The sequence below is a fragment of the Apis mellifera genome, linkage group LG5 (assembly GCF_003254395.2).
Source record: "Apis mellifera strain DH4 linkage group LG5, Amel_HAv3.1, whole genome shotgun sequence".
NCBI lineage: Eukaryota > Metazoa > Arthropoda > Insecta > Hymenoptera > Apidae > Apis > Apis mellifera.
This window is the reverse complement of record NC_037642.1, coordinates 1786273-1800019: the sequence shown is the minus strand read 5'-3', so window position 1 is coordinate 1800019 and position 13747 is coordinate 1786273. Positions and strand designations below refer to the sequence as shown.

General features: G+C 34.7%; 1 protein-coding gene across 1 annotated transcript in view; it reads left to right on the top strand.

Moving 5' to 3' along the window:
• LOC411058 overlaps positions 1-13747 on the top strand; it is a 78282-nt gene that overhangs the window by 38159 nt on the left and 26376 nt on the right. The gene's annotated exons all lie outside the window — the stretch shown is intronic.

The window sequence follows — 13747 nt, the reverse complement described above, 5'->3', positions numbered from 1 at the left end:
GGTTTTGGTGGAGCCTTTTTTTTTTTTTCCTTGTAATCGATGAGAAAGCCTATTTTTATGTAAAAAATGTAGAATCTTTTATTACATTTTTAACGGCGATATAGAACGAGACGAATTTTGTGAATAATTTGTTTTCGAAGATTCTTTTTTGGATAACCGATGAGAAGTTCTGTGAACACGTAAAATATATTTCGAATTATAAATGTAGCTATATAATAGAACGATCCTATAAATAACTTGTAGTTTTAGTAGAATGTTTCTTTTTTTTTTTTGGTCTATGTGAATAAAAGTAAGAAAAATATTTGAAATTTTTGATTTCCGAATTTAATCAACATTTTCTTTTTACTTTAATAATATTTAAATAACAAATAATAAAAACTTTCAATGATATTGTAACATTTGATATCTAATATTTCATTTTGAAATATACTGATATATACTGATATTTATTATTCCAATTTTGCAAAAGAATTAAAACACAATTTATTATTTTTCGAAAATAGTTAGGATTACACGTATAATATTTTCAAGCATAGAACTTGTTCTTCGAGCAAAATTCAAATGGCGAAATAATTTTCTTTTTCCGATCGAGAGATCGAAATTGATCGTAATATTCTACGAATTCGTGTAGTTCTGTGAACAAGCGGAATCATACGAAAAGTTTAACCCGTTATGACGTAAGGTAATTTTTTTCTTGCTAGAAAACGTCATGACTAACATTTTAGAATGACTAATCTCACCGTGGGAGTAGGAAAGTAGGGATATAAAAAACAAACGCATTTCGAATCGAAAGTTTCGAATTATTTTTAAAGCAGTGATTCTTAGAAGATCGAGAAACTCTCTTTTCAATCGTGTTATTTGTATTCGATCTCGCTTTGGTGATTTAAATCGATTGCATAACGATTTTAAAGAATCGGACGATTATTTATTTATGTCTTACGCGTGAAGAAGAAGAAATGATATTTTTAAAATTGTATGAAATGTTTAAACTTATAGTGTACACTTTTTATAAAATGATGTTACATTAAATTCGTTAAAATCGTTCAACGATTATAATAATTTTAATTTATAAAATCTATAATAATTCAGTTTTATCAAATTCAATCCTTTTATAATTTCTTAGAAATATTATTGATTTTAGATTAAAAATTTTATTATTATTTCAAAGGATCTTTTAAACTAATCATTTTGAATTTTTAATATTTTGTTATTATTAATAAAAATGTAAAAGAGAATGATCGATAGAAAAAAATATATTATCGAAAACCAAACCAGTTTTCATTTCACAACTTTTTATGAAGATCTATTTTTACATTAAAAATAAACTAGACGAGAATTTGCACAACTTTTAATAATAATCTTCTAATATATTAATAAATCGCGTCTGCGTGAAATCAGAGAATCTTCAAGGTTACGTAAATCGATCTAAATTATTACGAAAAATCTGCATAAATCCTTGCATCGATCTATCCGCAAATAAACAGGGCATACAGCTCTCTCACAGCTTGGAATACACATTGCGTCAAAACGAAATCGACAAATTGGAACGAAGAAGCATAGAACCACTTGGAATAATATTAAAATAGTCGGAGAAACTCCAGACCGGTGTTCGCATTTTCGAGATTCTCCTCGGGATAATGAAAGGTTAACCAAGAGGGATGCGTGGTTAAGAAGAAGAGAAGGAGGGGAGGAAGAAGTTTCGCCATTATGCAAAGCTAGACAGCTTCTCTAAAATAACAAACTTCGTTCCTGGACTTATTCCCATTCCAATAATCCCCGATAATTCGCGCTCTCTCTTTCAAATTTTCAGAGTGTCGGTCGCGGATCCGGCGTTGCCGCGATGGAACGTTACGACCATCTAAATCGGGAACTCGCGAAACAACAAACTATTCCCATCCCGATTTGAAGACCGAAATTTTATACTTGCGACCAACCGACGAATCGCATCGAGCCTCCCCGAGCTCCGGGAGGCCGAAACGATGCAGAAGGTGAAAAAGAACTACAAGAAGACGAAGAAGAAGAAGAAGAAGAAGAAGAGGAAGAAAACGAAGAGGTACAAGAAGAAGCTTTAGCGAAGAGCTTTAACCGACGATGAAAAAAAATCGCCTTTTATTTTCTGGCGCCTTCTCCATAATCTCTTTCAAAATTCCTCTATCAGTTCCGGTTAAGGAGAAACAATATCTCTAAGATAAATTCCCTAATAGGATCAGCCAGGAATTTTAATACAGAATTCGAAATTTTTATTCTATCTCATTCGATGATGTAATAAACGATATTATGTACGAATGTATGAATAGTTTTGATATTTGGGAGGACCAGATCTAGAAAACTCCTATAAAAAATCAAATGAAATCCAGTTTATATAATAATTATTTCAATATAATAAATCGAAATTCGTCACTGAATTATATATAAATTTTAAAAAAATTTTGTGTATATTTCTTTCGAATTTAATATTGTAAAAGGAAAGTTATTGCAACAGTATTCCACAATATTCATACTTATGCAAAATTTCTCGATATTGATACAAAGAATCTAAGTCTATCAAATCTAAAATTATTATCATTTCTTCAGTTCCACTCGTTGAGATTCGAATATATCAGCGACTTTATTTTTTATTTCTCGAAAATGAGATCTATTAATGGGCTCAAGATCAAATCCACGATTCTATCAGGTTTTAGAACCTTTTTTTTTCCTCCCTCCTCCTACATCTTCTCTTCTTGCTGCTATTGTTGGTGCTGCTCTTCCTATTTCTCCTCGATGAGACTCACCTCTCTACTTCAGGGGAACAGGTGGGTCGCACGAGGTCAGACGTTTACTCGTCTGAGAAGAAGGCAGAGAGAAGACCGGTAGATGCAAAGAAGGTTGAGTACCTCGCACGAAGAAGGCCTCGTGGCACGACTTTGCACGAGGTATGCCATACGTACCGTCTTTTTCGACTGGTCGACGCCGCGGGAGGGAGAGAGATAGGATAAAGGAAGAAGGAAAGAGAGAGAGAAAGAGAGAGAGAGGGGACGACGGACAGGGAGTAGGATACACGAAAAGAAAGAGAACATCGACGATCAGGAGAGCCAGAAGGGAGTCCTGCATATGCGAGAAAAAAGGAGAAAGAGAGATATAGGAGACGGTTAGACGAGGAGAAGATGAGGGAGAGGAGAAAAGAAACCGATGGAAAAGACGGAATGAGAGAGAAACGAACGTTTCATCCATGATTTCGCGAGCAAAGAACAATTTTGGAAAGACACTCAGAGATATTGAAATCGTCTGTGATTTTTCGTCTGCCAGAAATTCAATTTAAATTTCCATGAAAGAAATCGGGGGATGATTCTCCGATTTACGTGAATTCAAATAATTACGAAAGAAGAATATCAAAGAACGGTTCAATAAAAGATCGAAACAAGATAAAACCAATACGAAGAAGAACGAGTAAGCAAGTATTCTAATAATAATAAATATTTTACAGAAGGAAATCGCGATCCTTCAAATATTTCCAATATCATCTGACACCGAAGAAATTCTGACGCCGTCCGAAGCGTCTTCATATCTCGAAGAGGAATCGCGCGATATCTCCCTCTAATCCTTCTCTATCGCTCGTGCATAGCTGAGCGGGCACGGGCCCGGGCCCGGTTCCCTTCGAATTTCGAAGCCGGGGCCTGTCCCGCTAAAAAGACGGGGGCCCGGTGACACGAGAGAGCGGCGAGGAGGGGCCCTTTTCGAAAGTCGATGTTTTTCTCTCGTGGCCCCGGCAAGGAGGGCCACGAGGGGCGCGCTGCTCAGCCTTTCCTTGTCAGTAACACCAAGCGCACGGCGCGGCGTGGTGTCTGGTCAACGGCGAGCGGCGTGGCGTCCGTGCCAAGCTCTTCTTTTTTCGCCGGGCTTGTGCAAGATCCGCCCTCTCCTTTCCTCCACAACCCGATCCCTCCACCCGTTTTATCCACCAGCCGAATCCGATCCTCTTCCTCCCTCTCTCGTACCGGTCTTCCTCCCCTCTCTCTTCTCTCTGTCACTCCTTCTCTTTCTCGTTTCCCCTGCACCAAGCAAGTTCGTTCCAAGTTACTCGCAACCATATCAACGTCCGCGCGTCTGCGTCTCGACATCGACATTCACCGGCGCATGTCTCCGCTCGAATACTCGCTTCTTGAGGCCGCGCGAGTCGAGCATCCTCCTCTTTGCCCACGCGCGCATTCTACCCTGCGCTCGCTCGCTCGCTCGCTCGCTTTGGCCCCCTTGCCGCGCCCTTTCTCCTCGACCTTCCATTTCGTGGCCGTTCGTCCTCGCGGTACGCTGCTCAATACTGTAAACAACCGGCGAAAAGAACCTTTGCCCGTATGCAAACCGTGCACCGTCCGCCCGTGACTGCGTTTTACATATCGCCGTGGTGACCGATGCGAGCTGCATTCGACCACGTACCACGCGGATCCCAGACGAGAGAGCTCGGAAACTGTTCTGACTGAAATATTCCACGGATGGGATAACTGTATATACAGAGGAGGGAAACGAATCTATTGGAAATAATAGGGAGGAGGGTTATGGAAAGTTAAATGGGAAGAATCAATGCGATGAATATTCTTTTGATTATTTAGGAGTTTGTTATTCGAGCGTTGATTTTTATTTGCTTGTTAGATCTTTTCTGATAAATGTCATAAATGATTCGGAAAATATTTTATTATATGGATGATGGAGTATTTGAATTATAAAGTTTCTTCTTCGTGTTCTTTTCAAGCAAAAATCCTGACATTTTGCAAGTATTGCAGGCCAGGAGCATCGAGGATAAACGATCTTGTAAAATTGTAGTTTGTACGATACAATGGTACGATAGATCACGAAAGTATTCGAACTTTAACTCGAAAATCTTGAACTTTAATCGAAGTTTGTACGTGGAATAATAAATATATCTTATTCATCTTTTATTTGTTCTAAAAAAGAATTCCTCCTATTCTTTTCCTTATCAATGAAATTTTTTATTATTTCGAAAACTTTATTTTATTTAATGTTCGTAAAAATTTTTCAATGTAAATAAAACTGGAGGGAAGAAATAATCATCTTTCTTCGAGTTTAATAAATCCATCAAGGATCTCAGAAGATAAAATTCCTTCGGTTTTACGATCGGCCATTAAAATCGTACATCTAATTAGAAGAAACGAAAATCGTCCATAAATTATCGAAAGATGGTAACCGAAATCAACGCAATCGCCTATTATAACGAAAGATGGAATAATCGTGAAACGTGTAAAAAGAAAAAAAAAAAATAAATCATTTCGAGCTCAAATACTCTAAAACACATTATGTTTCTCGCACAAAATTCCATCATCCTGTTCAACAACTAAAATACGAAAGAATCACCACTCGGAGGTATCCTAAAAACCACCGATGACTCGTCTCATCTCGTCGATTTTTCTCCTCCTCTCTTCCCATTTCGATGGAATTCTGAAATTTTAACGCTCGCCACGATGGGATCCCGATGAAGCGTAAAAACTTTCCTCCGGATCGTGGAGGCACGAGGAAGAGAAGAATCTGGAAAGGAGGAGGAGGAGGAGGAGGAGGAGGAGGAAGAGAATACGAAAAAGGAAAAAAGAAGAAGGAGAAAAAGAAGAAAAAGAAGAAGAAGAAAGGAGAGAAAATACGACGAGAGAGGCGGAGATAGGGCCGCGAGAGGAAGAAGAGACGGGTACACACGGAGAACAAGGAAGTAAATAAGTAAATAAACCAGCTGGCTTAGCGAGAAGGTGTCGCGATGCAAATAATCGTCTTTCTCGAGGATCCAAGGCGCGAAAGTGCACGTGTCTGCAAATATGCATACGGTAATATGCGCGAGCTTTTCCCAGTCTCTCTCTCTCTCTCTCTCTCTCTCTCTCTCTCTCTCTTTTCTTCCTTTCCACCCTTTGCCCCGACGGTCCGGATTCTTTGATATTCTCGGATCTCTCGTACACGCGGTGCCATCTTCTCAACCGAGCACAAGCGTTAAGTAATTTGCTTATTTCTTTTTGCTCCCCGCTAATAGCTCCTCCATACATTGCCACGGTTTTCTCGCGCATCCACTTATCACACCGTTTTTGACTGGGTTCCGCTAGAACATCGTGATAGAGATTATGTGTATACGTGTGTGTGTATGTGTGTGTGGTCTACAGGAAGATTGTCGTGAAAGGAGATCGAGTTTTATCCTCATTTCTTTCTCCTTTTGCACGATAATTTTTGGCCAAACGAATAATGTGATTGAAATTAAAATTGCATTTAATTTCACGTATTGCGAAATAAAGTAATTTGCTAATAGAATCTGAAAGATGTGTAATAATGATTAAATGAGCATACAAATATAAATTTGATAAAAATTGTTTCAACTCGGGTTTTGGGGAGCTAGATTCGTCACTGGTAGTTTGAAAGATCGAAAATCCGAATCCGAATAATCGCATACAGCGAAACTAAGGCTGAAAAACAAGATTGGGATTCTTGAAATTCTCGAGAATCTTGTCATTCTCGAATCGTGAAATACTTTCGGAAACCCGACCTGTCTTGAGCATCGGCTTCTCGATATTTTTGGGTTCTCGTAGTTACACCTCATATTATTACAATAATGATATATTTATATCGTGTAAGTGTAATGTATTTTTGGTTTTCTTATTTTAATAATATTCTATCAAGAAGACATTCTCGACACTAACATAGCCCTTATTTTCAATCATGAGATCGATCGAGGAAGAGTTAATTTAAAATTGATTTCTAAGAATATAACATTTATACGTTAAAGATAAGAATTTTTGCAATACATTTTGTAATTGTTGAAATGATTTCATACGTGACATTTTTAATAATTTAAAAATAATAGCAATGATCAATTTTTCCAAGAATTGCATTTCTTATTATTTATAAATATCAATCCTTGTAAAATATTTTAATAGAAACTTATATAAAAACAAACATATTTGGACATTTAAATATTATTCAATATATATATAATAAAATTTTAGTACATATAATTTTAAAAGACAGATTGACATGTCACGACACATCAATCGTGAAACATTTAACTCTTAAAAAAAAAAAAAAATTCCATTTCACGGATCTTTCTTAAAGATTTATCGAGTCATCGTTAAAAAAAAAATTCATCATCTATCATTCGGTCTTAAAATCTGCGTGGAACGTGTCAATTTTACAATTCACGATTATTGTTGCACAAATGCGGTTGACGAAAAGTAAATATAAAATTATAAGGAACAAAGGAGAGCGATCTTATCCCCGATCGTTAATTACAAGACTAAAAACTGGTTTCTGCTGACGTGTCCATTTAATGCCCTTGCTAATTAATTATATCGGATCCCTAAGAGCGAACAAACCACGGATCTGAGCAACGGTTCTATCCGTCGCCTTTGTTACGACTGGCAGAACGAGTTCCGAAAAGAATATTCCTTTCAGCATCAACAATATCCTCTATCTCCTCTCCCCCCCCCTCTCTCTTTCTCTTTAGAATCACATCGATAATCGCTTTTCGTTTAATTAATCGACGTACGTGTCTCCGCGAAATTGCACAAAAATCGATGCAAATCGAAATCGATTGTCCTTGGCTGCTATATCTCTCTCTATAATTACGTGATCAGGTTATCAATATGAAAACGAACCTGGGAACGTGTATAGAAAGTGTTACAAGAGTGGAATATTGATGAATGAGGAGATAAAAAGGTAGATTTGTACGAAACGGTAGCCGTTTCTCTTATCAAGACTGCAAGAATGTAATTACCTGTCTAATATATTCAATATCTTTTACTCTAGAAGAGATCTAATTACCAGTTATCAGGGTATCGATCGTTCGCTATATTTCCCATTTCGTATTATTTATGTACTATAGAAAAGATTTAATTACCATTTATTATTCGAAACATTGATCATTTGATTATATATATATTCGATATATCCATTCGTCCAAATCTTGAACGATCGTTACGAGTAATTCTTTTTACAACAATTTAAATATTTTATTCTATTCTAATTTATTTATTTGAAAGTATTTAAACATTTCTTTAATCTCCCAATAAATGAGAGAATGGAATGTTTAAATTATTGTGCAAAGGGTAGAAAATTATTGATAATAATTTAAAATTTGGAAGATGGAAATTAAAGGAAAAGAAGGAAAAGAAAAATTTTAATAATAATTGCAAGGAGGCCACTCGATCGAGGCAAAGATTTAAAATCTCGGCCATTTTTTTTCGCTGGGATATTTAGCGGAATGCGATTTTAACCCTCGGCCAAGTGTACTGTTTTAAATCATGTAAACAGCTGCGTGGGCGTGCGAAATATACCATCGTAAATTGCGTTTAATTTATGGAGAAAAACAAATAAATTTCGCTGAAAGAATTTGTTCGGTACGCAGTTATTACATGCACTTTGACTTAACCGCCTATTAAACGGTTCATTCATCTGCTGTCCGCTTCTCATTTCTCCGTTTCCCCTTCGTTTCTTTTTTCCTTTCCCATTCACTTCGCCTCTTTATCGTCGCGATTAACATTACCACGATCCCATGCTATTTTTAGTTTACCGAGAAAGCACCAAGCCAAGAAACATTAAGGAAATCCGGATTAACGTCGTTATTGTAATTCAAATAACATTGATGCATTTTTATGTATGCCGGGGGAACTCGTGTAACGGTTAATAAACAAGATGATCGTAAGATAATTTTTAAATAACGAAATTTTATGGATTTCTCAATTATCATAATGGTAAAATTTATATATGAAAATTTTTCGAATACAAATTATTCTATGCGAATTTTTATACTGTACAAAATTTATATAATTTTCTGGTGAAAATTGGAATCTTAGATAATTGATAGATATTAGATATAGATAACTTTAACTTTAATTAAATCTCTAATTAATTTGAAGAATTTGTTACATATCTTTTTCATCGTCGCTTTTTTGTATCAGTTCAGAGAAAAATAAAATAAATTTTACTAAATCTTTACTAAAAAAAAAAAAAACACTATGTTTGAAATCTATTTCTTTTACCATTTTTAAAAAATAATTTAAAAAAAAATATATATTTATTCCATCGTTTCTAATTTATTAATCGATTTATTTAAAATTATGATCATCTTAATTACATTGAAAGTGATATCGATAGCACTCTATTAGCAGTAATCTTTTGTTTTGGCTTGTTTCAAGATTACTAATTAATCGTTTATCGCCAATTATTTTACACTTTCACGTTTTATTCGCTTTCGAACGATATTTCGTGAAACAAATAAATGTATAAATAAGACAATATTATGCTTGGAAGACGAAGTATAATTCTTTTTTAACGAGCACGTGCCTCACAAACATATGCCCATTCGCGGGCCATAATGTTTATACGTATACGTAATGGTTGGCTGCGTGCATTCCTTCTTGCGTTGACCCTCGTCACACATATGAATCATAAATCATAACCACGTTATATCGCGGATTTGCAAACAGCCTCGTATTCGTCGAAGACGTCGTTGGTCCCTTACAAATTTACAGCTCTATTGAGACGTTCCGGGTAACATATTGCCATATTTTCTTAGACACAACGGTTCAATATGATATATTTGACGAGTAAAGGACATATATCGTGCATATTGAAAGACAATCTCGATTACAACTGAACAGTTACGAATAATTTATACGAAATTACATCGATCTATCTGTTAATATTTACAAATTTATCGTTTGGTATATTAATATACTTCGATATTTTTATTTTGTTTCTAATTTTTTATGCTGTTATTAATTTAAAATAGAAATCTAAAATTTTTTAAAAATATACGAAATAGATGAAACGAATTACATTATAAAAAATATCAATCGAGACTTATTTATTAAATCGTAATCTGATTAGATGAAGTGTGACAGAGAAAAAGTACGAGAGATTGGGAAGATATGACGAAGATAAATAATTGGCTCTTAAAATTAATCCTCTAACACTTTGTTGCATACGAACGAGACTAGTAAAAATAATAAATAAATAAATCCATTTGATCTGTCAACTTCCTGACGAGTTTACAATTCTTCGTGGAATCAAGAGAGAGATGCAATCATCATTATAAATACCGTATAATAAACCTAGAATAAGTCTCGATAAACTTTTCCTTCGCTTATTTTTCCTCGGCGGAAATACGATTGCTGTTATGTACATAATGAATGATTTAAATGTCAAAGGCAACGAGTCATTGCGATTTACCGTGTCGTTTGATACGTAATGACTAAGAAACTGAACGTAATGTTATGCAATGTCTTATGTACGAGGGTCATTGGTCATTCAACCTGTATATGTGTACAGCATTGACACAATGTAGGTGCTGATTATAGTACGGAAATGTGGTATGGAACCGACACGATTACCTTGATATCTCTTTACGAAATGACAAGTGAAATGTAGAATTTGATTTAAGAAGTGTACCTATCTATTCATCGACAATTATTATTTATGCGATACTTTGTGATCTACTTTGTGGAATTGTCATCTTATGAAATTTCTATCGATAATAAATTTCTTCTCTTTTTCTCGTTTTCTAAAAAATTCTAAATACTCTCATGTCGACGTAATTGAGAAACAATTATAGAATATAATAAAATATTTAATTCAAGGAAATTTCTGAATGAAGCGATATTTTGATGGAAAAGTCTAAATGATATTTTTAACAATTTTTCTAATGAATTTTTGAATCAATAATTATTCCTAATACAAATATATAATTATAACTTTTAATTTTCAGAAATAACAGAAAGAATCGAAATAAATAAATACTGATCAACAAATCATTACAAAAATAAAAAGAAATAAAATTTGCGTACACATCAGAATAATATGATGTAATGTAACAGGAATTGAGAAGATAATATGATGTAACTAAAATGAAAAATCTGCAAAGTGCACGATAAATCATAACTCTCCAGCGATTAATCATTACGCGATGTTGATATATATTGAGCTAAAAAATAAATAATAAAATAATACAACGCGATAATGGATTAATCTCGTTGGAATTTTTCACAGAAACTTCTTCGTACAGAATGATCGATATTATCGATACATATCCCTATATACGCGCTTATATATTTTTTTAACAAAGGCGCAGCTCCGTATTCTCATTAGTATAATGCCCGTTCTACTACAATTTGCGTAATGTGTCTTAATAAATTCAATTGCTCCCGCTAAACAGATGTCTCTCAACGTATCTACAACAATGTAACATTAACCGGCATGTAACAGGGAATGAGATCCAGCGGATCGTGCAGACTTTCATATAAAAGTGCTCGCACGTAGCCTAAGCATCGTGTCTAACAACATGGATCGCATTACGTGGAGCGTGAATCACTTAATATTAATCTAGTACAGCCACGTGGTACGGCCAACACAGACTACCACTACACCAAACCAAAGTGATACGATGATTGCTCCGATCGTGGCTTGCACGTGCACTAGGGAACCCTAGACCAGACAAAGAATGTTACGTCCGCCATTTTGTACGTCAGACGTCCGGCAGACAACAAATATCTCATACGATGCCCGGGAATAATTGATATTCAACCGTGACAGATCAATATATGGCTTCGTGTTATGGACCATCTGTGTCTTATTGCACTTGTAAATAAAGATTAAACGTGCCCCTCCGGAATCAAATTGTATCGCGAATTTAATCGAAAAGGGATTTTTGTTATTTTTTTCTTTTTGATATATTAATAAATTTATCGAAGATTCTTTTTATCGAAATTATGAATAACGTCATTGAAAGAATATTTTAAATTAAGAAGTGAAAAAAAAATAGGAAATTAATAAAAAATAATTTCTTTCTAACCTTCTTTCTAATCTAAATATAAAATTGACAAAGAATAAAAATTATCAAGATCGAAATTTTTATCATAGATCAGCCAAACAATTATTCCACGCTTCAATAACATTCGAAAAAGTTAAAAATTGAAAAGTTTAAAAAAATTCTAGAACGATTTATATAGCCGAGCCGTCGGCCAATGATTATTTATTCGAAGGTGGACGGTCGATGCACGAATTGCGTAACGTTTCATCGGGTCGCGTACGCGTTGACGACTGGCAGGATGAAAAATGAGCAATACATTACACGATCCCCCCGTGAGAAGTGGGCCATTGACCCAAGTAGGTGTAACGACATATTATTGCAGTAATCGTGTCTGCGAACGAGTCACCGCACGAATCTACCGAGTGGACGAAGATAGAGCGCGTCTAATTCGACGATTGAACCTGTCTCTCGTTTCTGCCTCGTCAGAGTAGCCTTCTACTACTGGCCAGTTCCTTTCAGTGCCAGTAACATACAGTTATTACGTAACGCGTTGCACGTTCCCCGACGATGTCTCGCGAAAATCAATCCACATCCGTGATTTTAGCTCGATCTTCCGCGATAAGGAAGGTCAATCCTTGTGAGTTCTCAAGGTCTTGCCACGCGAGGAATGGCCGTGAACTTCTCAAACGATTCTCGAATCTTTCGAAAGTTGATCTAATTGTTTTTTTTTTTTTTTAAATATTTGTCAATAAATCGTTTGTAATGCGAGATTGTAACGTAAGTAGAAATAGAATTGGATGGAAATTGGTTTGAAAATGTTTAAATTGGAAATAAAGGAGGACAAATCGGAAAGATGTGAGGGACGAAAAATAAATTGAAATTCTTTGAAACGGGGGAGAGAAATTGATTTATCAGATATAGAAGTACGTGATAATATTAATATTTCGGTTGGAATATTAAACTTTAAATCATGTCAACTTTATTGAACGATAAATATAAGTATGTGGAAAATATTTTATGCTTATAAAATGAAATTTTTAAATGGAATTATATACCCGTTTCTAGAGGCAAACATAGAGGGAAAGATTCAAAGATTCTTCTCGAAGAATAAAAAAATAATCAACATAATAATATAGCACCATATTCCGTTCTTTTCTACATCTTATTGCTAATAACCATACTATTGATGTAACGGCTACCTTAAAGTAAAAAGAAGAATACTCTCCGGTCTAAAACCGGATATGTAGTCATTTTATGAAAGGCTAGAGACACGTCTAGAAGAGATATGCCTATATTTGATGATGAAATTTTATTTAAAAAAATAAAATAAACATATATACACATATATATTATCGAACACTGATACCGTACATAAAAGAAAAGAATCATTATTGCTGGTAATTTTTATTAAAATTCTAAATTTCGAAATTATCAATTTGATATCTCTTGATGTGATATTTTTCATCGACTCAAAATTGTTTCTTCTCAAAACCATAATTTATCATCAGAAACTGTACGATGCCTTTTTTAAAATGTTCCAATTTTCTCCTCAACGATAAGAAAAAAATAATCAAACTAAAATAACTTATTAATTTAATGATGAACTTGTAATGATTATTTATAAAAAGTACAACAGAAGCAACGGTAAAAGGAAGACGATTATTTAATCGAATGTAATTCCATTGTAACTTTTTTTACAGGAAAAAGAAGATTCGAATGACATCATCCTCCAACGAGACGAAAAAAGCAGAAACAGTTATACAAACAAAAACGAATCTCTAACATGACTTAATCCCCCACTAACGGCTTGCAAAATACACATCCCCGGGCTCATAAGCATACATCGCATATCTATAATCTCATCTCGTCTGAAAAATTGTGAAACACCGAAAGATGTACCGTTTTATTCTCTCAAAATAAACTCAACTGTCAAACTTGTATCGATCTTGATCAGATGGATCAAGAATATTTATGTAAATTATA